Below are 25575 nucleotides of genomic sequence, written 5' to 3' on the forward strand. Positions count from 1 at the left end.
CTAGTTGACACTTTTCCAATTTGTAGCAAATTTGTGTGGCAAGTCTCTAGCAAGAGAAAAGTTGCAATGGTGAGTCTACAATAAGAGCTCTGCAAGTCGCAATGACTTACATACATTACTGAATCAGAACTTCCCGCAGACTTGCAGAATGTTGGCAAGGAAAGTTGATCTGGAGTCATGCAATGTGGACTTGCAGCAATTGTGCAACAAGTTTATGAAGCCTAGCAAGTCTAGCAATAACTCAGCAAGTCATTTTCAAACTTGCAGCTCAATTACTTGCTATCTAGGCCCATATACAGGGTGAGGTGGCCCCGGCCAACAGACCTGCAGAAGAAGTTGAGATGGACAGGGTTTTTGTGGGTTTATTTTTTAAATATAAAATTACACTTACCTGATTTGAGGGTTTGGGGGTTCACAGAGTGGTACTTGGTGTGAGGAGATGAGAGAGAACCTTGTAGGAGAATCAGTCAAATGTTGTCAGCATTGGACAGGTTTCTCCCACCCTCCATCCCCCTGGACACCTTTTCTTTGCTGTTCTTATGCCTTCCTAATTTTTCTAGTTTATTTGGCCTGTTAGTGGGTGTATTGTTTCCTTCTGAGTTTGCTATCAATTCGATAGTTTGCTCATGCATTTCAGTTGTGATATCAGCAGGCAGGGGTCTCTGGGTGATTGAAAGTGGTGCTGTTTAAAATTTTTTGGAGAATTATGGGATTGGGTCTATCTCAGGTATGGGTGTCCCTTCCCAACAATAGGTTATCTTGGTAACAGTGAGGGGCTTATTAGGTTGTATCTAGGGGTATATAGATGGTCAATTGTCCCCAAGGTATAGTAGCGGCTAGAGGATTTTTTCACTGGATGGCAGATACACTCAGGTTGCTATAATTATATATGTGTTTTTAAAGACCATAGACCTGGTAGGATCAATTAAACTGATGGTTTTGTTGGACTGTTATTCATTTAATGTGTTTTTCTCAATTTTGTACATAATTCTGTTTCTTGTGTTAAAAATAAAGGGCCGAATCAAAAAAAATTAATAGTTGTAGTCAGAGTCTTCAAGCGGGAAATGCGATACTCCTAAGAACCAAGGCCTGAGGTGTGCCTTGGCCTAGCTGGTCGGTATGCCTGAGAAGAGGGCATACCCTGAATGTAAGAATAAGAACAAAATACTATGAGAATGTATGAAACTGGGGAACGGGTGGGTGGGAACCCAGAAAACCTACCGACACTGGCCCTGCCAGAGGAGGAGGTTTAAATAGCCCTCTCAGGCTCCTCCTACAAATACAGGCTGGCCTGCGGCCAGCCTTACAACTTGTAGTCAGAGTCTTCAAGCGGGAAATGCGATACTCCTAAGAACCAAGGCCTGAGGTGTGCCTTGGCCTAGCTGGTCGGTATGCCTGAGAAGAGGGCAAAAAGACACAAAATTTAGGTGAAGAAGGGAAGGTAAAGAACCATCACGGATAAAGGTGTGCTCTCGGACGGCAGCAGTACGTATCCAGCAAGTAACTGGAAAGTGGTTGCAATGGCAAAGAACAGACTGACTCCTGACTTGGTGATGAGAAGGAACCCCCTATCGAACCCGTGACACTACCCTGAACCCAACTGAACATCCCCTGAAAGATTGATTTGAGCCGGATGCCGCGACACCCAGACCCGAGAATGAACTGCTTGTGAAATGAGAAGATATGAGAGGGGAATGGAACAAGGCCTGGCCCAAGAAAAACCCCTGCAAAGATCGCAAAATACCCCAATGAACACCAGTGAAATAGCCCAGAGACATACCCCCCCGAGAGGGTGAGTGGCAAAAAGACCACTAGCAGGAGTGTGAAAAGCTGGAAACCTGATGGATGTGACGGAGTAGGCAGATAAGGCAACATGGCAACAATACTGTCAACCTGGAGAAACCATACCGGACGCAGGACCCAGGTCCCACCGGATACGATCGGGTCATGCTACAGCCTGAACCCAACAGCTGGGACAGAGTCCTGAACCAAGGAGGGCCAAAACTCCCTCCCAGGGAAATAGTCCCCATGGCATGATACAGACATGCCCAAGCCCCCCTACTTGGAACAAGCTGGGGATCGGAAAAGACGACTGGACTGATGTCCCTAAGTGGAACTCCAGGCAATAAGTTCCAACAAGATCAGAGCCAAGAGTGCAATCCAAAACCATTGTGACATCTGCCCAACCTACCCCCCAAGGACCGTCACGGGGACGTGGCTTAACAAACACCCTGAGAGAGACTATACATCCCTGGGCAGTAACCAGGGCCTCAACACAACAGGACATCAACTGAAGGAAAAATTTGACTGCTTCTGACCCAAGGGTGAGCCCAGTGGTGAAAAGACATCAGCACCAATCAACTAGCCCCCAACAACGGCCGGGCTGAAGGAAGTGATAGCAAGCATGGATGATATCGGTAGGGATTCCAAGATGGCCCAACCTGAAACACAAACTAGAGAAATGACAGACAACCAGACATGAGAACAACAATACCCCCTGCCTAACTGAATGAAACATGAGTAGAAAAGTCAAGACCACTGCGCTTAAAAGAAACTGACGGATGGACCCCCCCCCCAACATGTAAGTGGTAAGTGAGCCCGAGTAACCTGCAGTGCAGAGGCAGGTAATTAACTGAAAACTCAGGGCTAGCGTACCCACAGGCCGTGGTGGGTAGTCGTATATATGTGGTGAATGAACATGGAACGTATGACGTATGGTATACGGGCGAGAAGATTGAGGACAACAATCAATTAACAAACGAAACCTCAGCCCGTATGGATCTATAGACGTGACAGATCCTGACGTGTGAGCCCTAGCTACCTGACCCAGGTACAAAACATGACACAGACACGATGGGACATGACAATCAACAAGGACGAACGACTACCAGAGTATGCCATGAGTGAACAACGCCCCTCTGAGAAACTCTGAGACTGAACACCAAGTCTGAAAACCATGACAGTCATGCTGGCAGCAACACAAAGACAGAAAACGCTGAGACAGAAAACGCTGAGACAGAAAACGCTGAGACAGAAAACGCTGAGACAGAAAACGCTGAGACAGAAAACGCTGAGACAGAAAACGCTGAGACAGAAAACGCAACATGCCATGATAAAAAACACCATGACAGAAAACGCTGAAACTTAATGCTGAAGCAGAAATGTAGTGACAGAAACAGAGGCAAAACGCAATGACAGCAACAACCAAGTCTAAAACTCTGAGGCATAAATGAAATGCCAGAAAACGCTATGACAGCAGTCCAGGGGCAGACAGAAGTCCAAGGGCAGAACGCTAAGACAGAAGTCCTGGGGCAAAAAGCTACGACAAACATGCCGGGGCAGAAGGCTATCACAGGTAACCAGGGGCAGAAACGCTATGCCAGACATGCTGAACAGAACGCTATGACTGAAAAGCTGGACAGACAGCTATGACAGTAATGACCGCTGACAGGAGATGCTGCACAGAAACGCTGTGCCGGAAATGCAGCGCAGAGCGCTGTGACGGAAATGCAGCGCGGAATGCTGTGACGGAAAAGCCGCACAGAACGCTGCGACAGAAAAGCTGCGACAGAAATGCTAGACTGAGCGCTGCGACAAATGTTACGTAGAGCTAAGGCGGAGGGGGGGGGGGGGAGACCCGCCACGTGGAGCTCAGGCGGGTAAGGAGACCCGCCACGTGGAGCTCAGGCGGGTGGGGAGGAGGAAACCCGCCACGTGGAGCACAGGCGGGGGATGCTCACCACGTGGAGCTCAGAGGGGGGGGGGGGGAGACCCAACACGTGGAGCTCAGGAGGCCCACCATGTGGAGCTCAGGAGGGGGGTCCCACCATGCGGAGCTCAGGAGGGGGGGTCCCACCATGCGGAGCTCAGGAGGGGGGGGGGGTCCCACCATGCGGAGCTCAGGCGGGTGGGGAGGAGGAAAACCACCACGTGGAGCACAGGCGGGGGACGGGACCCACCATGTGGAGCTCAGGAGGCCAACCATGTGGAGCTCAGGGGGGGGGGGGGGGACCCAACACGTGGAGCTCAGGAGGCCCACCATGTGGAGCTCAGAGGGGGGGGGGGGGGACCCAACACGTGGAGCTCAGGAGGCCCACCACGTGGAGCTCAGAGGGGGGGGGGGGACCCGCCACATGGTGCTCAGGAGGGGGGAGAGACCCGCCACGTGGAGCTCAGGAGGGGGGCTCAGTAGGCCCACCACGTGGAGCTCAGGAGGCCCACCACGTGGAGCTCAGGAGGGGGGGAAGAGACCCATCACATGGCGCTCAGGAGGCCCACCACGTGGAGCTCAGGAGGGGGGGGGGCCTGCACAGAGTCCTGACCTCAACCCGACAGAAACACCCATGGTATGACCCAGAACGAGAATCTCGAGATTGGACGAGAGTCTTGTGCAACGTCAATGCCCGATCTCACAAACGCGCCTCCGGAAAACGGCCAAACACTTCCACAGACACACCCCCAGCCCCCGCGGACAGCCCCCCCAGAAGAGCCGAAGCCGTCACAGCCACAAAGGGCAGGCCAACCCAACACCGGACCCCACGGATCAAGACGTCATTAAAGTTCATGTGCATGTAAAGGCAGGCGTCCCAACACTTTTGGAAATACAGTGTATGTGGCGGCTGGGCGTTAATGTCAACTTCTTGCTGTCGCACACGCTGAATGCCGTCGGCAAGAGGTTACGGGATAAAAAATTGGGGAAGTGTATGTTTGCAGAGATGTACTGCTTGCATTTTTTTTTTTTTTTCTTCTTATTGCCCCCACATGCACAGGACTTCAATAAGAATAGACCCGGAAGATGGAATGATCTGCAATGCTGTACATTACTACTAGTCATATTATCGACTTACCTCTTGTTAAATATTGGTATTTTAGCCAGTATGTGAAGACCCACAATCTATATTGAACAGGAAATCCCAACTGGCACACTCACGGTTTCCAATGATATGATAGTTGTAGATGGCCGGACGAAAAACGCTTATGCGAGGGGGGGGGGAGGGACCCGACAGCGGCGACTACCTCCCCCTCCCCCCCAGGAGAATCGGCGGTTACCCTGCATATGTGAGGGGGGGGAGGGGGAGCCGGCGTGGCCGAATACCTCCCCCTACCCCCAGGAGAATCGGCGGGTACCCTGCATATGTGAGGGGGGAGGGGGAGCCAGCGTGGCCGAATACCTCCCCCCAGGAGAATCGGCGGGTACCCTGCATATGTGAGGGGGGAGGGGGACCCGGCGTGGCCAAATACCTCCCCCCAGGAGAATCGGCTGGTACCCTGCAAATGTGAGGGGGGAGGGGGGAGTCGGCGCGGCCGAATACCTCCCTCTCCCCCCTGCCAGGAGAATTGGCAAGCACCCATCTGATGGTTTGGTGCTGTTGACATCTGATATATCGGGGTGGGCTGCTCTGGACATCTATCTTAAATGACTGACGGAGTCAATCAATGTGAGTTAGCCAATCAGGGGCAGCTCAAGGGAAAGGATGTGCACTGTGATGTATGGAAGGGCCCAGGAAAGCAGGTGCGAGGAGGCAGACGAACCCCCCCCCCCCCCCATGAGCGCTGGGCGGCTGCACACTGGCCACCCGGAGCCGCGGGGGGGGGGGGGATCGCAAGACGGAGGACGACTGCCCACCCCCCTCCCCCCGGTGGGAAACCGGGGGGGAAGGGCGGACTGCACGCGGGAGGGGAGAATGTGAGCGGAGGACGGCCGATCACCCCCCCTCCCCCCCGGCAGGAATCCCGAGCGGACTGCCCGCTGGAGAGCTGAGGGAGGGGAGAGTGTAGGCGAAGGACGGCCGAATCGGTGGGTGTATAGCATAAGTGAGGGGAGGGGGGGGGGCCGGCACGGCCGACTATCTCCACCTCCCCTCGCCAGGAGAATCGGCGGGCGGAGCCAGCCGACCCCCCTCTCCCCATAACGGGAGAAAACTCGTCCAGTGCTGCATCCCACAAGATACCCATCTTACATCCCCCACTGCACCCGAGACCCACCATGCGTGCGGCTCCCTTGAGGGAATGCAGCATGGAGAGTGGAGCTGGCGCGGGCAAGGGGGAGCCAGAGCGGCTGATTACCTCCCCCTTCCCCGCCAGGAGAATCGGCAGGTGCACTGCATATGGGGGGGGAGAGCCAGTGCGGCCGATCACCCCCCCCCCCCCCCCACGAACAGCGGGCACTCCGTGCCTGAATGGGAGAGGAGGGCTGCAGGCTGTCCCCATGAAGCTGTGGGGAGATTTAGAGCAGGAGAGATGGACTGTCCCGCCCCCATGCCTGAACGCTGGGAGAAGCCACTGCCGACAGCTTGCCACCCCCCTCCATGCTGGAATATGGGCTGAAAAATAAGATAAAGGGGGGGCGGCAGGGTGGCCTCCATAAGCCAGTGTGGACCCAGGGATGGGGGGGGGGGGGGGGAACCAAGGCCGCGGCCGACCACAGCTCTGAAAACGACATGCTACCACCCAGAAAACCTACCGACACTGGCCCTGCCAGAGGAGGAGGTTTAAATAGCCCTCTCAGGCTCCTCCTACAAATACAGGCTGGCCTGCGGCCAGCCTTACAACTTGTCTGGTCAAGTGATACTCTTTGGCAGTTATATGCAATTAGCGGACCTCCAACAGTTGCAGAACTACAAGTCCCATGAGGCGTAGCAAGACTCTGACAGCCACACAGGGCTGGTGCAAAGGATTTTTGACACCCTAGGCGAAACCTCATTTTGCTGCCCCCCCTTGGCTCCACCCCCGACTCCACCACCTTTGCCCTGCCCATGTATACCCCACCTTTTTAATGAAGCGTCCATCAAATGCAGCCTCACTAGTGCCCATCAAATGCAGCCTACCAGCGCCCATCAAATGCAGCCTACCAGCGCCCATCAATGAATGTTTGCTTGCTTCCATTCATTCAGGAGTCGGATCACAGACCTCCGTCGCCGCTGTGCCTCTGACACTATGTGTGAACGGAGCGGCGGCTGCCTGCTGATGCTGAGATTTAGTCGCTTGCTGCAGAGAGAAGAGAGTACCCCGGGTGCCTTAGGCAGCAGTGCTCCCTAGGCGGCTGCCTGGTTTGCCTAGTGGTAGCATCAGCCCTACAGCCACAAGCATGATACTCAGAGGCATGATGGAACTTGTAGTTTTGCAACAGCTTGAGGTCCGCTAATTGCATATTCCTGCTCTATAGTATTACCCTTCACTCCTTCTCCAGCAGCTACAGACAAGTGTATGCAGTAGGGATGCCACCTTTTCTTCAGGCCAAACCTGAACTCTTTAGTGGCCTGGGATACCTTTGGGTGCCCCCAAGAGTGTATTAATTCTGTGTGCCGCAGCGAACAGTGGCTGATGCCAAATCGCTCCTACTGACATCATCTCCCTGCCCCCCAGTTATGCCAAACCTGCCCCCAGACATCTGCCTACAGCTCCCTGACGGCAACAGGTTTGCGTGTGACTATCGTGGTTACTTGGGGAGCCACAGCCCGGTCTGAATAATGTGTCCAGGTTTATGTCAGCCTGGGGGCTTTCGCAACCCTAGTATCTAGGAAGGTGAGGAGAGGGTCGGAGGGGCTAGATCAGCACATCAAGTAATAAGACACTCAATGAAAAGGAGAGGGTTTTGATGTGCAAGGAGTGAGGGAGCTGTGCTAGGGAACTGACTCTTTATGAAAAAGTCAATTTTTCCTGCAAATTCAGAGACATATTGCAAGTAAATAAAAGATTAAAGAAAGAAAGAATGCTGCAGATAAGTATTTAAAAATGCACAGTTTGTGTACTTTTGCCCTTGATTTCTTCTTAAACTAGTAATGAGCATAAACTATTGAAGTTCATTAACTGGCTTATGTAAAAGGGGTTTAAAAGAAGCCCTAAAATGAGAGCATAAAATAAAACCCTCCTGTCACAGCTGGTTACTGGAGAAGTTCTACCACTTACCTGCCCTTTATTGTCATTTGAGCATTCCTATTGGCTAGGGATGGACCAAAGAAATATGTAGGGTGGGGTTACTTTGCCTGTGTGCCTTCAGAATCAGGGACCCATCAGATTAGGTAATGGAAGTGACGTTCTGACTAAATAAAACTGACTGCGCATGCGTCCCATGGCGCTATTTGTTCCACCACTTTTCCGACATTACACACCAGCGAACCCATCAGATTATGTAACAGAAGCGATGTTCGTTTGCTAATCTGACAGATAACCTGTAGTCAGAAGACGGTGGCAGACATCTTACTACACCCAGCTACGTCTTGACTTTCAGAGTCATTTTAGCAATAAAGTAAGCGTATATAAATATAGTATATGGACATATGTTTTGCTGTTTTGATGTTACAATTTGAAAGAAGGTGGACGCCAGCAGTAGGAAGGTGGCGGAGGCCATGTTGGTACACCCCACACTGCACTGTTCAGCGCAAAACCTTTAGGCTTTCAAATGTCAGCATCCAAACAGCATTGCAGATGTTAATATACTATATTTATTTATATACGCTCACTTTGTTTCTAAAATTACTCTGAAATTCAAGACGTAGCTTGGTGTAGTAAGATGACCGCTGCCGCCTTCTGACTGCAAGTGTTCTGTCAGATTAGCAAACAGAATGCCACTTCTGTTACATAATCTGACAGGTTCGCTGGTGTGAAATGTCAGAAAAGTGGTGGAATCCATGCCGCCGTGGGACGCATGCACAGTCAGTTTTTTTGGGTCGGGATGCCGCTTCCGTTACCTAATTTGATGGGTCGCCGATTCTGACAGAACACCTGCCTGAATGTCCCTGCATTTGAGATTAACAAAAGAATTTGGGTGTCTGCTGCACTCAAAGCCTCACAGATTTTTTAACCTATCCCCACTCTTCTAAATAAATATTAATTTTTTTTGTCCCTATTAGAGATTTCTATTGCTTCTGAGCTTTTCGTTTTAGATAACTAGACCCATACAGTAAATTGCCAATATATGGGCAGATTGAATCATTTTTGACTTTCACAAAACCCAGCCAGCTACTGAAGGCATCTAGACAAACCAAAAAGTATTTGTATCAGATGCTGATGTCCAGTTAGATCTCTGTCCTAGCTCTGGGTGAATTTATGTTGTACTTTTTACACAGTGAAGATTAAAGGGGATCTTTACTGCATCTGAGCATCACAAACCAAGAACATTTTTAATATCCAAAGCAAACTCACTCATCAATGTCTTCATCCTTTATTTTGTTGAGAAATCACCGCTAGCATTTCTGGCCCTTTGCCATCTTGAGTAAGGACAAATGATTTATGAAACGTTTACAACCTGGAATCCATCTACCCTTGCTTAGCTGAGAAAACCCCTCCTTCCCTCCTGAAGACTCCCGGGATGTATGACGTCATTTGCCTAGGCAAGAAACCAGAAAGTAACTGAAGAAATAAAAAAATATATATATCTATTTACTGATGCTAGCAGCATGATCATTATAAAGTAAATAATCAATGTTGATTGGAAAAGGGGTACAAAAAAAATAACCAAAAACTTGCAGCTTTTAGTTTAGCTTGAAGAAGCTTGTGCTTTTTGTGCTCTTTTGCAAGTTTTTATTGAGTTTCTTTCATTTTTCTTATTTGTTTTTGGGCACTTGGGTGTCTTTTCTGGCCAAAAGCTCCTCTCAGAAACAAGAGTTTGATGGGGGGGTTTTCTGCCTGTAAGAGCATATGACTGTTTCCAGGCAGAAAAAAATGAGAGCTCCAAAAAACCTTAAAAGCCCCTTAAAAGCCCGTAGGAGCAGCTTCTTTGAACTTCTTTGAGATGCAGTGCACGCAAGCACTTAAAGTTGTAGTAAAGTGAAAAACCCAGGCCTCTTCTGTCATGAATGACCCCCCCGCTTGTCAGCAGGTTAATGTTATTTGAACCGCACATGCACAGCTCAAACCACATTTATGGACCGTTCTTCGTGGCACGGCGATGAGCCTCCTGTGCGCATGTGCAGGAGTGATGTCACCGTGGCCTGGCCAATCAAGCAGCTGAGGATACAAAACCCGGAAAGGAAGACCGAGTGACAATAAAAGCTGCTGGGGACCAGGGAGTGGCATGTCAGTGCAGCGCTGGAGGGTTTAGTTTGAAGTTAAGTCTGTCATAATGTACCAGTATGCAGTGCATACAAGTACATTATGACTTAAACCTGCCAGGGGACCAATTTTTTCTCGTTTATTACACAAACTTTATTACCGCTTTAATATGTAAGCTGACCATACACCAGTAGAATTTTGTTTGAATATTTTAGTTTTCGGAATTTTCATTTAATTTGGTAATGGCTAGTTGGGTCAAGTTGACATTTGTGTTCCACAGTAGTGATGAGAAAATTAAAAGGAGCAGGATGGAAACATTTTCCTCAAATGAACAAAATTCTAACTGTGAATGTGGTTTTTATTCAGGAAAAATTGTACATGTTGATGTGGGGTAGGCACTCCTCATTGCTTCATCACTTTCATCTTCCTAGATGTTTCTTCTGGGCTGGCGTCTACTTTCTTCAGCCATCATGGGGGGGACATTGATGACCTAACTCCTGCCCATGAATGCTGGAGTTATATTGTCCTAGCATTCGACTGAGCTCTCAAATCAACTTTTCATATAATAATAATAATAATAATAATAATCATAATATCCCTTTCATGACTAAGCCTATTTTTGGCATTTGGTGTTTACAAGTTAAAATCCATATTTTTTGCTAGAAAATTACTTGGAACCCCCAAACATTATATATATTTTTTTTAGCAGAGACTTTAGAGTATAAAACGGTGATTGTTGCAATATTTTATGTCACACGGCATTTGCGCAGCGGTGTTTTAAACGCCACTTTTTGGGAAAAGGGCCACTTTCATGAATTTAAAAAAAACGAAACAGTAAAATTAGCCCAATTTTTTTGCATAATGTGAAAGATGATGTTACGCTGAGTAAATAGACACCAAACATGCCACACTTTATAATTGCATGCACTAGTGGATTGACGACAAAGTACGGTACCTAAAAATCTCAATAGTCGACGCTTTAAAAAATGTTTACGGTTACCAGGTTAGCGTTACAGAGGAGGTCTAGTGCTAGAATTATTGCTCTCGCTCTGATGATTGCGGCAATACCTCACACGTGTGATTTGAACATCGTTTACATATGCGGGCGCGACTTCCGTATGCGTTTTCTTTGCTTTGCGAGCTCGCGGGGACGGCGGGCGCTTTAAAAAAAATTTCTTTTATTTATTTTAAAATGAATAAATTGTTTTTTTTTTTTTTTTTTTTGATCACTTTTATTGCTGTCACAAGGAATGTAAACATCCCTTGTGGCAGTAATAGGTGTTGACAGGTACTCTTTATGGAGAGATCGGGGGTCTAAAAGACCCCCGATCCCTCCTTTACACTTCAAAGTATTCAGATCACCGAAAACGGTGATTCTGAATACTGTATATTTTTTTAAAACCGGCGCCATTGGCAGCCGAGTAAACGGGAAGTGACGTCATGACGTAGCTTCCGTGTTTACTATTAGGATACTGGAAGTTCCAGTATCCTAATACTGAAGTTCCAGCAGCCGGCGGCATCGGAGCTTGAATCGGTGCTCCCAATTGAGCCGGAGCACCGGTAACAGCGGCGGGAGGGGGGGGGACGTCCCATCCCGCTCCTCCGGCATAACAACCGAGCGGCTTTTAGCCGCTTCGGTTGTTATGGCTGGATAGCCGCTGTAAAAAAGTTACCGGGATGATTCCCGCAGCTGCGGGCATCATCCCGGTATAACCCCCGGAAGCCGAGTGCGCACATCTGCGTACGGTCGGCGGGAAGGGGAAAATAATTACAAATTGTAATGAAATCATCTTAATATGTCTGTGATTCCATTCAAACAGCAGGTCTGGACAAAATTAGTTGACTCAATGATAACGAGAATTAATGTTCTGTTGAATGTTCAATGATTTTTCAAAATTGTTGTACAGACATTTGAATGAACATCTAATTATGGCCATCTCTAGCTCTTGGGTGGGTTTTAGGGGCACATCCTAAAAGATGCATTAAAGATGGTGCAGCCATAAGATGTCTAGGTGTTTTGAATAAGCCTTGCAGGAGGTAAATGTCTTTTTTGCATGTGTGCGCTGTAATATTTTGTTCTTTTGTATGGTCTTATGGCTGCACCATCTTTAATGATCTACTTCTCCCATATAGAGGAGTGTATGGCTCGCATGGTTCAGAGAAGCAGGATCTCCCAGTCTATGGATACTGTAGGACCCACTAATCATGGGGTACTTTTTTGCAGTAAGTGGGCTTGAGCACCATGTGGCAATATGGTGTGACCAAATCCCCATATTTTTGGATAATGTTTTTTTGAAAATGTCTAGGTGTTAATAAGCCTTGCAGAGGTAAATGTCTTTTTTACACGTGTGCGCTGTAATATTTTGTTCCATTGTATGATCTTATGGCTGCACCATCTTTAATGCATATTTTAGGGTGTGCCCCACAAATATCTTGTTTGTCGGTAGAATAGACATCTTCAGGATATTGATGCGACCAAAGAGAGAGATGGGATAAGTATTCCACTGATGCAAGAGTTGGTCAATGTCGCGGAAGAGTGGTTGGATGTTGGCCTGATAAAGGGTTGGATATACTTGTGTCATTTTCATCAATGCCCTGGGACAAGGCTGAGGTTGCCGTGGGGGAATACTTGACCTCAAGGCAAGCCTCTGCTGTTAGAGATGAAAGGCATATACGCTTGCACTGCAACTGTTCTCCAGTAAACTCTTGTGTCCTCATGACAATGTACACCTCTGTAACTTGCATTTAGGAGGGACATGCTGAGCCTTGACAACAACCACCTGTTCAGCATTTTCCACTACTATTCCCCAGAAGTGGAGTAGGTCCCCACTCCCCACCATGCACCTTGTGTGGGCTCTACACATGCACTTGACTTAACTCTTGAACTTCTGAACCATTGTACAGGATGGGGGCTTCTGCAGTGTGAATATGCTTCCATTTGTCGGGGAGACAGACTGCTGGCGGAAAGGAATGCTGACAACATTTCCCTCACTGCTGATGGCCTTCCCACCTTAAACATCCACACCACAGGCTACTGACAGGCTGCTCATTAAACCTCCATTACCCCAGGTAACCACTTGTATCTTCACACTGTATTATTACCTCATTGATGTCTTCAGACCCCAAGTACTTTTGTGATCTGAGCCATGGGATGGTGTCGGTTACCAGAAATAAATTCTCTTTGAGTAACTTCAGACCAGACGAGAACAAGGTTTCCAAAACTGTACTTAGAGTTAGGGAGTTAGGGAAGAATTATGTCTTTGAATGCTGAATTTTGTATTGCCCTTGGCACTTTTCTAACTACAGTCTGTGTTGTCCCAGCCTAACTGTAAAGATAATGTCCATGTAAAGAAAGAGTTCATCAGAGGCATTCTCCAGCAGCCCCAAACTCTGATGACTTTACAAAAAAATAAAAAAATACCTGTTGATTCGTATGTTCTCTGCCTGTGCTGCATTCTTATCAGTTACATTGTACTGAGCTATCTCCGACTACAGAACCCCCTACAGAAGAGGAGGTGTTGGCCCTGCCCTGGAAGGACAATACTACTCCTTCATAGATGTAGTGCAGTCAGTGAAGGGTGTCACCTTAGAAAGTAAATGTGTTACTGGCAGGATCACTACATGCAAATAAAGGAGAAAAATCCTGAAAAAAGTGAATGCAGCCACCACATCTAAGTTCTGCTAAGTGGCAATATATCAAATTTTTGTTTTTGTGTTTAGATATATTCTTTAAACACATCCAACCTGTGTCCTGTGCAGCCGCAACATACAAGTCTCACCGAGGACATAAACTGCAGGGATTAAAGGCCATCAATAAACGGCACTGTTTATTTTCAGTGCTGATTGAAACTCTCTGTGCCCACAATTATAAAATGATTAAGCGCTGTCTTCAAAAAGGGATGATGTAGTCTCCTGCACTAATTGCAAATTATATCCTATGCTTTGTATGTTTTAATTATATAACAACATGTCCGTAATTGGCTTCTTTGTATACTGCACGCACACGGGCATGATCAAAATGACTTCCTTTTACGCAGCGCTGATAAATGTCCGCTCGGAATTGTTGTATTTCAAGGCAGAATGTTCTCCCTTTTGTTTCTTATTCAGCTTGGACATTTTCTAAGAAATGCTTATTAGTATCAAATTGATAACTGCCAATGGCGTTATGCTCTAGTGATCTTGCCAGTTACATTGTAATTTGGGCTAATTGTATAAATATCTAATGAGCTATCATCTATATTCATTGCATTGCTTCTCCGCACAGCTGGAATTGAATTAGAAATAAAAGGCTGGCAGACATATTGACTCCATCAGGATGATGTGTTTCCTAATTGATAGCATTAACACAACATGAAGAAATTATGAAAGAGTTCGGGAATGTTACATGCAAACCTTTTGAATCCAGTTACAGAACTCCTGGATGTACCTAAGGGTAAAACCAAGTAAATACAAAATGCAGTTTTTAAATGATGGTTTCCTTTATTAAGGCAAAAAAGCTGTCCAAACCTGCCTGACTTTATATGAAAAAGTAATTGCCCACTAAACCTAATAACTGGTTGTGCCACCCTTGAAGGCAACAACTGCAATCAAGTGTTTGCGATAAATGGCAATGAGTCTTTCACATTGCTGTGGAGCAATTTTGGCCCCTCTTCTTTGCAAAATTGTTTTAATTCAGCCAAATTGGAGGGTTTTCCAGCATGAATGGCCTGTGTAAGGTCATGATACAGCATCGCAATTGGATTTAAGTCCGGGCTTTGACTAGGCCACTCCAAAACTTAAATTTTGCTTTGTTTGAATCATTTGGAGGTGGACTTGCTGTTGTGTTTTGGATCATTACATAGTTACTAAGGTTGAATAAAGACAGCAGTCCAACCTGAGTGAGTGTCTACAATTGTCCCTATCCCTGTACATTGCACACTCACATTGGTCCCTACCCTCAAGGAGCCCACAATCCAAGGTCCCCATTCACTACATGTCTTTGGAGTGTGGAAGGAAACTGGAGTACCCGGAGGAAACCCACGCAGGCACAGGGAGAACATGCAAACTCTATGCAGGTAGTGTCCTGGTTGGGATTCAAACCAGCGACGCTATTTACTGCTAGGCGAGAGTGCTAACCACTACACCACTGTGCCGCCCCATTGTCCTGCTGCATAACCCAAGCTCACTTGAGCTTGAGGTCACAAACTGATGGCTGGATATCTCTTTTAGGATTTTCTGGTAGAGCTCAGAATTCATGGTTCCATCAATTATGGTATGTCGTCCAGGTCCTGAAGCTGCAAAGCAGCCCCAGTCATCCCGCTACCACCACCATATCTGACTGTTACGAAATGCTGTATTCATTTTATGCCAGATGTAGTGGGACGCACACCTTACAAAAAGTTACATTTTTGTCACATCAGTCCACAGAATATTTGCCTAAAAGTCTTGGGGATAATCAAGATGTTTTTTGGTAAATGTGAGATGAGCCTTTGTGTTCTTTTTGGTCAGCAGTGACTTTGGCCTTGGAACTCTCCCATGGATGCCATTTTTACCCAGTCCCTTATTGTTGAATCATGAACACTGAACTTACCTGAGGCAAGTGAGGCCTGCAGTTCTTTAGATGTTGTTCTAGGTTCTTTTATGACCTCCTGGATGAGTCGTCATTGTGCTCTTGGAGTGATTTTGCTTGGCCGACCACTCCTGGTAAGGTTCACCACTGTTCCAAGTTTACTCCATTTGTGGATAATAGCTCTCATCGTGGTTTGATGGTGTCCCAAAGCCTTAGAAATTGCTTTGCAATCCTTTCCAGATGTCAATGACTTTGTTTCTCATCTGTCCTTGAATTTATTTATGTTTATCACCCTCCTAGGCAGGTGCTAGGTTAAGTAAATTTGGTTATTAGCTCTACTGTAAACAGTTCAACTGCTAGTGATTATTTTAGGCTGCTCTGTGTCTCACTAATTCTTCTGGAGGGTTTTGGAAAGTAGTGGATTGGGAGAGTAAAATCGGCAACTGAATATTTATGCAATCCCAGTCAATCCTTAGGGGAGGAGGCCCAAATAATGGCAGGGAGGGAGCAAAAATATTTTGGGGCCTGGAACAGAGGGGTTCTTCTTCTCCAGGAAGAGGAGATCCCAGCCTAAATGGCTGCTGCTCTTCTGGGTCTTCCAGCTATGCTTTTCTACTGTGCTGGCTGAGGGGCCTATTCTGCATGACTCATTACACATGGACATTAAAATCTTTAGATTTACCAAGAACCATGTAGTGTAGGGGCCTCTCTGGTTGGATGCAATTTAATTGTATAGTTTTCGTGGGTCCTCACCGTACATCTGGTAGGATCACCAAAGTAAATTTAAAGGGACGTGAAGAATACCAGTGTTCTCCTTTCAGCAGAGTGGACTATGCATATGATATATTAAATTATGACTTCTGCCTGGAACATAACCGAAGGACAGATCAACCGCACATAAAATAACATTTTTCCATTACTCTTAATCATCACCAATTAATGAAGTCAGAGCTTTCTAAGGGAGATTCCTCCATTCTGAATTCTTATCTTCCTTACATCCTTATTGCTTTCTATCAACCTTGGAGACATGTGTTGGCCAATATATTTCTTTCCACCTAATCTTGCTTCCTGGATTTTCTTTGGCATGTGATCTTCAGTCATCCGTGTAATATAATCAGCCCATTTTAGAAGAATTTTAGAAGCCCATTTTGGACACTGCCGCTGTCATTACATTTCGCAAACCATACACTATTAACTCTGTAACACTCTACACTTCCATATGAAAACACATTGTATCTGCTCTGCCATCACAGAAGCAATTGAATTAATTTTTTTTAAAAAGAGCCTGTTGCTAACATGTGATTTGCTTTATGCATGCATATTATTAAGATGTGGAACCTTTTTTTTTTTTTATTGAAAATCACTGAGGCGAAAATAAGGAAATTAAAAAGAGACTTTTTTTGTGCCCTGGAACCCGTGGTCAAAACAAAATCAGCCATACAGTCACGGGATGAAAAATATCCAATTCTTAGAAACTGATCTTTGGGGAAATTTCTCTATACATGGGCCAAATTTCCAAATAACTGACTTAAATCTTATTTTCTTAACCTCCGAGAAATAAATTGAGACACTAGATATCAAAATGGACCTTGTTTTTAGGACCCAAACCATCTCTTTTCAATTTCATGACTTGAGGCACTACACATGCTTTGTATAATTATTCCAGTAATTGAAAGATGATATTTGGAAGTCATAATTTTGCTGCTGATTTTTTTTTTCTCCAGAAGCCATTGGTTGCAGTAGTTTGCATTTTAACTTTATCCTCATAAACTAAGCCTGTAAATGATCATGTTCTTTAAATGTTAAATGAACTTGTTTAAATTGTTGCAAATTGGTAGCTTGTTGTTGCCCTACTGCTATGCTCTGTGTCTTACCTAAAAAGGGCACTATTTGTATGAAGTGTGTACACATCTTCTGGCTGCTTCAAGTTCCCTCCAGGATTAAAATTATAGATACAGAGACTCACAACATTCTGAAATATAAAATTGAGGAAAACCCCCATCAAGCAAAAGGAAACTCTATTATGCTTACCCATGCCCTTAAAGCAGAACTCCAGCATTTCCTGTGCAAGCTTCAACTAACCCCTGATCAGGTAAGGTCATTAAAATGTCATAAGTGTACTGTGCAGAAGACCTCAAGTTGGGTGAAGGAATGTGGAAACCTAGAAGGTCCACCAACCCCCTACATATACCACCTGTCCAACACACATTAACCATACTGGATACTGAAGGTGTCAGACTGCCCATATTACCCTAGTATAATGATAGTAATAGTATAAAATAAGCTCTAGAATATTCCCTATGCCACAGCGAGAAACATATGACATTTTTCATAAAAAAAGTTTTAAAAATAAAACATTTTAGAAATAAAGAATTTGATATCTAGGAATTGATTCAGTTTCATTCCTCTAAATACCAGGTGTGCCAAAACAAAATGTGTTCAATATATTTTCTTCATTTTTATTTCTAACACAGCTAAAGTCTAAAGCTAGCCATATACTGCTCAAATTTTGGACAATTTAGCAGGAAAAAACAGAAACCTGAGATGCGGGTGGCCCTGTGGTCACCATCTGGGTCGCCAAAGTACATTTTTCAATTGACTTTTATAAAAGGAGGTAGGTGCAAAATAGTTGAACAAATAGTGAATGTATCCAGTCAGATGTGTGTATTAACTTGTACCACCACTGTTGTACCTGTAATATTGGAATTGTTGAATAAAGGATCTAAAAATAATATTGAAAATTGCTTTTTAAATGTCGTTAACATAATAAATCTAACATGAGATTTTAATTATTGGGTTTTTTATATACCACAAACTGAAGTCAAAACTTTTTTTTTCACAGATTAGTTAAAGCGGGGTTCCACCCTAAAGTGGAACTTCCGCTGATCGGAACCCTCCCCCCCTCCGGTGTCACAATTGGCACCTTTCAGGGGGGAGGGGGTGGAGATACCTGTCAAAGACAGGTATTTACACCCACTTCCGGGCATAGACTCCCGTGGGAGTCTATGCCTCTTCCTGTCCTGCCGCGCTGTCTGCTGGGATACACACGGGTCCCAGAGACAGCGCGGACAATTCCTATTGTGCTGCGTGACATGCGCATGCGCAGTAGGGAACCGGGAAGTGAAGTCGATTCGCTTCACTTCCTGATTCCCTCACCTAGAATGGTGGCGGCAGCAGCCGAGAGCCGAGCAATCAATCGGCCTCGGCTGCCGGCATCACTGGACCCCGGGACAGGTGTGTGTCCATTTATTAAAAGTCAGCAGCTGTAGTATTTATAGCTGCTGGCTTTTAATATTTTTTTCCCCAGTACAGTCCCGCTTTAAGCACTTTGTGATATATATATATATTTGCCAGAAGCAAAAAAACATTAGCGTAGGGCTGGCATGACTAGGTAGCAGGGCTAACAAGCATACATAGGGTTAATTAAATTGCAAGGAGTCACATACCAGTATGGGTAGCTTGTGCTTAATTAGGAGGGGCTTTGGTGTGGGATAAGTACAGAAGCATTTGATTTTGTGTCCTCTGGGTCACAGAGGATCACGTGATCTGCAACTACCTCCTCCCAGCTACGTACAACTCCTTGGGTTTCTGGGGACTGAAAATCATCCCTTGAAGGCTGCTACTGAGTGTTATCCTCTACATCCATGCTGACACTATCCTCCTCTTCTTTCTGCGTGTTTGGCAGGCCCGCAGGAATGCTATCTGGATAAAGGGGGCCTTGAGAGGTAAGGAAGTCCTCCTCGTCCTCCCGCTGTTTTTCCTCAAGTGCCCTGTCCATGATTCCACAAAGCGTGTGCTCCAACAGGAAGACTAGAGGGACAGTGCCACTGATGATTGCATTGGCGCTGCTCCCCATCCTTGTGGCCTCCTCAAATGGTGACAAGACAGTGCATGCATCCTTGATCAGTAGCCATTGGCATGGCGAAAAGAAACCAAGCTCCCCTGACCCTGTACTGGTGCCATACTTGCACAGGTAATCAATGATGGTCCTCTGCTATGTGTGCAGTCGCTGCAGTATTGCCAACTTTGAGTTCCACCTGGTGAGCATTTAAAAAATGAGGCGGTTGGTGGGCAGGTTGCATTTGCCTTTGAATATCAGGCAGCCGATGATTGGCATTGTATGACCGGTGGAAATGACCACAGACTTTTCTGGTTTGCCTCAGAAGATCCTGTAAGTCTGGGTAGCGGAACAAGCTCTAACAATGCTGAACCCTGTCCTGCATAGTTTGATTTAGATTAAGCAGGCAGGTTATTTAGTTGGTGGCAGTGTATTTGAGATATATATATATATATATAAAATACACGGCCACCAACTGAATAACCTGCCTGCTTAATCTAAATCAAACTATCTCTCTGTCCACACCAACAACGCTACACACGCCCGCCGTGTAAGCAGCTCTATATAGTGTGGGGTGTGGTCCCCTTGAGCCATGATTGGCCAAAGGCACCCTGCCTTTGGCTAATAATGACTCTATTAGCAGAGGCCGCTGTGATTGGCCAAAGCATGCAGGTCAGGTTCATGCTTTGGCCAATCATCATACAGCAATGCACTGTGATCTCTTACGGGCAAACACTCGATGCTCGAGTCAAATTTATGTTCGACCTGAACATCAAGCTCATCCCTAGTTATTTGTTAATACATGGCTGCTACGGCTAATTTTACTCCAAAAAGTGTGTCGGCTATTTATTCTCTAATTGTGGGTAGCAATAAAGTAAGGAGGAAGTAGTGGAAAAAGGAATTCGGGTATTTGCTTCTGTATTACCATAGTCATGTATTACCCAATGCTGCATGTTTTAAAATATTTTATTTGGCCATTAAAAGGTATCATATCAACAATACTTTTACCTTTCTTCAGCAATACACGTCTGTACCGTGTACATGTTTCTAAAAGTTCAACAGTTATTTCCATCTTTAGGAATTGCAATGTAGCCTGACATACTTTCCAGGATACTGTAACACATTGAGAAGATGTATCGCTTGACAAGCTCTCTCTCTCGAGGATTGTAATCTTTGTACAGAGCCTTAGACTGCATGTGGCTAATGATGTGCGCCAATTGCCCAGAACTCTACGTGTCTGGAAGGAGCACTTAGCGATCTCTGGATAAGCAGCTTGACTCTCGGCAAATGGCCTTTATGGCTGTAATTTTGTTTCTGAAAATATAAAAAGAGAGCATTCTGCCATCTGTCATGTGTCAGCAGATAATACTAAGAATATCCAAGCATCCAAGAAAACTCATGCACCCTGGAGTAGCAGACAGAAAATTATGTATTTCACCAGCTGCCCCTATACAAGCATTGTTTAAATGCTTTCTTTCAATGAGATGATGTAACATTGACGTCATAGGATCCCATGGGAACAGTCATCACACTACCCACCCTTTTGGCAATAATAGACATTAGGTAAATCACAATTACAGTAGCCTACAGGTCACATTCTGTGGCCTAGTGATTAAGGCGTCTGATTACTGGTAGTGTCATACATACCAAATCCCTGGGCTTTGGCTGAACAGCCCATTTTGTTAGGCTTAGCTCAGAGTTATAGTAAAGTTCAGTGTACTTCAAATGTTGGTTGTTCACGATCTATATGGTGTAGGGCACAGAGCCTTGATGGGTCCCACTGTTTGTCCCAAGTTCTATTCCCAAGTGAGTACAAGCAGGCAGCCACAAGGTAGCTTCCCAGGCTCTCTCTACACAACAACCAGGCAGGAAGTGTTTTTTTTTTAGATTTATTGATTGAAAACCTGGGATAGGGTATGGAGTGAGCCTTGGAATACTCCAAATTTAGTGCAAAATGCAGTGGAGGACACCGAGTGTAACTGTTTCATCAGCATGAAACCTCTCTTGAGGCTTATTGTATTTGTTTATTACAGGTACTTATATAGCACCACCAATTTATGCAGTGCTTTACACATATATTGTACATTTACATCAGTCTCTGCCCTCGGTGAGCTAACAATCTAAGGTCCCTATCTCACAATCATGTCTCTTCCAACCCACTAAATTCTAGAAATCACTGGAAACCAAGGAGCAGCAGTTGAGCCTGCAACCAGCAGAACCCAGAACAAAGCAAGGAAGGACACTGGGGTTTTGAAACAAACCCCCGGGACTTTTAAGGTGCTAAACTGTAAAGTTAATTAAGGTCACATAAGCAATATGCTCAAACTAAAAAAAATGTTTTATTTACAAACAATAACAACAATAATATTATCAACATAATGAATACAGTTCATAATTTCACTAGAATGGTGAAACCATAAAACAACTGATCATTCCATAATATACCACTCTACATGTTTCGCTTGTTCAGCTTCTTCAGGAGTATTTACGGTAAATGAATGAACTAGAAAATACATAAAACATAAAAAATTTATAATCAATAAGTATGATTACATTCATGTATACGAAGACATATGGACAGTGTGCCAAGTACATAAAATAAATTATTAACACATAGAAAAATGATTACATCAACCACAAACAATACTACATAGAGAAATCTTTTTTGATATATTCATTAACAATTACTGTATAAACCCCACAAAATATGGGTCAAGAGAAGACTACATATGTAGTAAATCTGCAAGGAATCTTACCAAAAATTGCAGCTGGCTAATGTTAACCAATGTTCTGAACCAGCAAAAATGGTGGTCAGCAGATGGAATCCCAGTAACGGAGTCCCCAGACTAAAGTGCATGCTTTGAGCATATTGCTTATGTGACCTTAATTAACTTTACAGCACCTTAAAAGTCCAGGGGTTTTGTTTCAAAACCCCAGTGTCCTTCCTTGCTTTATTTATAGTTTCTGGGATGTGGTGTTTTTTTTTTGTCAGAGCTCTCCTCTCATTGCCTGTCAGAACCCAGAACAGCCAAAAGCAATCAAATTTTGCATCACTAGATTTGTCTCAATGCTACTAGCAACCTAAATAGGAGGGTGCTATAATAGCTTTCATGATTTCTAAATGCCATTTGGCGTTAGGTCTTTGTGATGTATACACCATTTGCTTAAACTGTGACAGCCTTAACCTTATAATACTGCCACTCCAAAATCTGCAGTCTGTAATTTCCATGCTCTTGGATCTCATCCACAACCATCATGAAGTGCACACTATCTTGTGAGACATATTTCACTTCATTTGGACTTTCCAAAATGACCCCTGGTGACAGGACAGTGAAAGGAGATGCAGCAGCAAGATGAGTTCCTCTCTCTGTCACCCTGATGTCTCCTCCTAGCAGCATGCTCCTTGCACTGCAGCACAAAAAATGTGCTGACCCCCCCCAATCTGAGTTCTGTTGTACAAAGGACTGCAATAAGCTGATACCAGGTTTACCAGGCCAGTTTTAAATCACTATGTCCTTGACACCTGGCTGACTGTAGTGAATGTATTCTCACAAATAATGAAAAACCTCCGTGAGAGATGGTAAGTTTGCAGGGTGGCGGTCTGTGTCCCTGAGACACAGCGTGCTCCCTATCTGACAGAGTGTAAGGAGAGGAGAGCCGATTAGCGGCATCTCCTCACAAGGGAGACCTGTACAGATAATCAGTGACCTGATTATCAGTGCATCCCCAAGAGTGCTCAGCAATGATGCCAGTCTGTGCCCAACAGTGATGCTAATTTGTGCCCATCAGTGATGCCAATCTGTGCCCATCAATGATGCAAGTCAGTGCTGCCTTTCAGTGCCCATCAGAGCCTGCTTTCAGTGCTGCCTATGAGCTCCGCCCATCAATGCCACCCATCAGTGCCACCTATCATTGCCCATAATTGCCCATAAGTGCTGCATTTTAGTGGCCGCCTATTAGTACCCATCAGTGTCACCTATCAGTGTCCATCAGTGCCATCTATCAGTGCTCATTAGTGCTGCATATTAGTGCCGCCTCATCAGTGCCATTTTAGTGCATCTTCATCAGCACACATTAGTGAAGGAGACAAATTGCTTATTTACAAAATCTTCTGACAAACTAAGAAAAACTTAAAAAAAACAGTGGTGATTAAATGTCACCAAAAGAAAGCTGTATTGGTGGGAAAAAATTATAAAAATTGAATTTGGGTACAGTGCTGCATGACTGCGCAATTGTCATTTAAAGTGTGACAGCAGGGGCATGTCCAAGATGGTGATGAGAGAGGATGCACAATAACAAAGCTCCTGGAGTCCAGCCAGTCATCCTGCCTTTTTCTGGTGCCCCAGGCTACAGGTGCGTGTTGGGAAAGTTCCGGTGGTATAGCAGGGGCTCCGGGCCATGCCCAGTGGAAAATCCCGGTGATCTAAGTCAGCAGCAGCTCCCCTGGACAGGGCCAAAACTAGAGGTCAGGCCGCCATTACTGCCTACATGGTGTCCCAGGCGAAGATGGTGAACTCCCCTCCTGCTACGGCGACGGACCTCGTGACTGCCAGCACCAGCGCAAGTCATTTGATACAGTGCGTGCCAAACTGTGGGCAAAGGGTCTCAAATACAGCATGCCTTTCCCAGCAAGACTACGGGTGGAAGATGGGGAGACAGACCACTTCTTTACTTCACCTGAGGAGGCATTTTCCTAGATGGGAGGGTTTTAGTGATTGTTTGGTTTGTTCAAATTTATGCATAAGTCAGTTTACCTTTTGTAATACATGTGTGGTGCCATATCCAGGAAATCTCTTGAAAGTAATAAGGTATGGTGGTGTGGTGGGCAGCCAATCTGCTCAATTTATATCTTTTGCTCCTCTAGATTGGATAATAGGCCCCTACATCTATGTGTAAAATAGTGTCCTGGAACACCAGGGGCCTGAACTAAGATTAATAGGTCACTGGTGTTTCAGTTCCTGCAGTGTCAGTCCCCTCATATATGTATTCCCCAGGAGACCCACCTGATGAAGGGGGGGGGGGGGGGAATCCTGAGTCTTAGGAGACCCTGGGTGGGCCACTCATATCATTCAACCTACGTAAATCTTTACCCTTTCGCCTATTGGCGTTAGAAGTAGACCCTGTAGGTCAATATGTCATCATCCACCAAATACCATGAATCTGGAGGTTGTTAGTGTAGGATTGTATGTACCCCCTCCTGCCTCAATTTCCTTCCTCTATCAATTAGTGTCTAAATCTCGCACTATGCCACTGACAACATCCTGATGAATTGTGCTCCTCTTATCGGCCAATATCTCTCTTAAATGTTGATATAAAAATACTTGCTAAAGTACTAGCCAGCCTCTTGAACTCAGTAATCACAGCTTTAATCCACCCTGATCAATCCGGATTCATGCCAGGCAGAGGGACAGATATAAATATACGCAGACTGCTGATGCACATGGACAGAGTGCCAGAGGACAGCCTAGGGGTAGTGGTATCCTTGGATGCCGAGAAAGCATTTGACTCGATTGAATGGGAGTTCCTCTGGGCTGTCCTTTGGAAATTTGGGTTTGGGCCATTCTTTATCAAATGGCTATGCATGTATGCCTCTCCCAGAGCTTGGGTGCATACTAACACCTCACTCTCACAGGCCTTCCCGCTAGGCAGGGGTGCCCACTTTCACCTGGGTTGTTTGCTCTGGCAGTGGAGCCTCTAACATCACAGATCCGAGCTGAGCCTGCAGTCAGATGAATCTGAGTAGGAGTGGTGGATGATGTCTCCTCCTCACTCCCAGTAGCCCTACAGCTAATCAATGAGTTTGGATCATATTCAAGAGTTAGAGTAAACTAGGATAAATCCCTAATCTACCCCTTGAACTCCTCCAGACCTAGGCCCCCCATGCAGAATCCGCTTGTCTGGGTGGACAGCTTTAAACATCTAGGGATACGTATGGGTGGGCTGGGTATATAGATCTAACTGTGACACCCCTGCTGACAAAGTTTTCGAAACGTTGCACAGATTGGAGGGCGCACCCCCTAATCCCGGTTGGCAGAGTAAATTTGATAAAAAATTATATTCCTCCCAAAATTCTTGTACTTTTTTAGAAACAGCCCACTCATGATCCCAGCATCATTCTTTAACAAACTAAAATCCATAGTCACCTCCTTCATATGGCTAGGCAAGGTGCCAAGATTAGCACTGTGCCCACTGCAGT

Source organism: Lithobates pipiens, unplaced genomic scaffold (genome assembly GCF_037356315.1).
Source record: "Lithobates pipiens isolate NorthernLeopardFrog02 unplaced genomic scaffold, aLitPip1_a1.2 Scaffold_19, whole genome shotgun sequence".
Taxonomy (NCBI): Eukaryota; Metazoa; Chordata; class Amphibia; order Anura; family Ranidae; genus Lithobates; species Lithobates pipiens.